Below are 2,214 nucleotides of genomic sequence, written 5' to 3' on the forward strand. Positions count from 1 at the left end.
TTGCAGAACCGCGCTGCATTCTTCCGTGAGAGCAACGGTTTCAAGGTCATCCAGTTTCACCTTCCTTGAAAGAATAGTCTTCATAAACTTCGCATAACTAGGCATTTGTTCCAGAGCCTCAGCGAAAGGTATATTGATGTGAAGTTTCTTGAACACCTCCAGAAACTTCTCGAACTGTCTATCCAGCTTTTGTTGCTGTAATCTCTTAGGAAAAGGTGGTGGAGGATAGAGCTGTTTCTCCCATGTATTAGCCTCAGGCAGAGTGTGTTCAACAGTAGTCTTCCTTGGTTCCGCCGCTTTCTCCCTTTGCTTAGATTCTTCATCTCTAACTTCAGCTTCGACTTCTTTTGCCTTTTCAGCATCAGCTACTTTTCCAGACCTTAAGGTAATAGCCTTGACTTGCTCTTTAGCTTCCTTCCTGCCTGGTACTTCCGTGTCACTGGGAAGAGTGCCAGGTTGACGATTGAGCACTGCATTGGCTAATTGACCGATTTGATTTTCCAAGGTCTTGATAGAAACCGCCTGACTCTTGCACAACAGCTTAAATTCCTCAAAATCAGCACTAGTAGGTGCAGCTGCACTTCCCTGTTGAGGATATGATTGTCTTGTAGCATACTGCTGTGGTTGCTGGAATCCAGGTGGGTTAAACTGTTTACTCACTCCTTGCTGATATGGTGGCTGAATAGCATTCTGATTATTTCCCCAGCTGAAATTTGGATGATTTCTGTTGTTAGGATGATAGGTCGCTGGCACAGGCTGCTGTTGTCGCTGATAATTATTCACATACTGAACAGATTCGTTGACAAGAGAACACTGATCCGTAGCATGAGAACCTGCACAAAGCTCACAAACCATAGCTATTTGATTAACTCCATACGTAGCCAAAGAATCAACCTTCATTGATAGCGCTTGGAGCTGGGCTGCAATAGCGGTGGCTGCATCAACTTCCAGAATACCAGCTACCTTGCCTGATGTCATCCTCTGAGTTGGGTTTTGATGCTCATTTGCAGCCATCGTCTCAATAAGATTGTACGCCTCAGTATAGCTTTTAGCCCATAAGGCGCCTCCAGCTGCTGCATCGAGCATGGGCCGAGATTGGGCCCCCAAACCATTATAAAAACCAGTGATTACCATCCAATCCGGCATTCCATGATGTGGACATTTTCTCAACATTTCCTTGTAGCGTTCCCAAGCCTCGCACATAGATTCTGTAGGTTGCTGCGCAAACTGAGTAAGAGCACTCCTCATAGCAGCAGTCTTTGCCATTGGATAAAACTTCACCAGAAACTTTTGCGCAAGATCTTGCCATGTAGTGATGGACCCAGCTGGTTCAGAATGTAACCAGTCTTTAGCTTTATCCCTCAGTGAGAATGGGAAAAGCCTCAACTTGATAGCCTCATCAGTCACGCCATTATACTTAAAAGTGCTGCAGATCTCGACAAAATTCCTTATGTGCATGTTGGGGTCTTCAGTTGCCGCTCCTCCAAAAGAAACAGAATTCTGCACCATCTGAATAGTGCCCGGCTTGATTTCAAAGGTGTTAGCTTGAATAGCCGGATGAAGGATGCTTGACTGAATATCATCAATTTTAGGCCGAGAAAAATCCATAAGAGCTGGATCAGCTTGAACAATACGATCTCCCATGTTTACTGGTTCTTTCTGCTCAGTTCCTGAATCCGAATCCTCAAAATCTAACTTCTCCGGAGTATCAATAACTTCGTCTTTTCCTTCAGCTGTATCTAAGGTCCTCTTGCGAGCACGAGAACGAGTTTGCATAAACGCTTGCTAAAGTACCTGAAACACAACCGAAAAGAGTAATTAACTACTACGTCCTAATCACTGAGTCCTAATGACCAATGATGGTAAGTACATAAACTAAACAAATACGCCGAATCCCCGGCAGCGGCGCCAAAAACTTGTTAGGGCGAAATCACGCACTAATATTCACGCAAGTATACGCGTTCGCAAGTAATATAGAATACTTTCTAGTTTGTTCCCTCAGAGACTCAGACTAATTTATTGTCTAATTTATCTCACTCACCAATGTATGATTACTTCTCAATGTTAAGATAATAACACTTAAAATTGTTGATTAAATATTAACTATAATTAACTACTTAATTAACCACTTAACTAACACTTCAATTTATCAATAATAAAACACTCATGAGATCACAACTTCATTATTACTTCCTTCTATATCCATAGTTATTA

The 2,214-nt window shown here is 42.5% G+C and overlaps 1 non-coding gene across 1 annotated transcript; it reads left to right on the forward strand.

The window, feature by feature from the left end:
- Positions 1-1,144: 1,144 nt before the first annotated feature.
- LOC141679665 (small nucleolar RNA R71) lies at positions 1,145-1,251 on the forward strand. The gene has a single exon (XR_012558155.1). It is a non-coding gene; the product is annotated as a small nucleolar RNA R71 (small nucleolar RNA).
- The last annotated feature ends 963 nt before the right edge of the window (positions 1,252-2,214 follow it).

The sequence above is a fragment of the Apium graveolens genome, chromosome 1 (genome assembly GCF_009905375.1).
Source record: "Apium graveolens cultivar Ventura chromosome 1, ASM990537v1, whole genome shotgun sequence".
NCBI lineage: Eukaryota > Viridiplantae > Streptophyta > Magnoliopsida > Apiales > Apiaceae > Apium > Apium graveolens.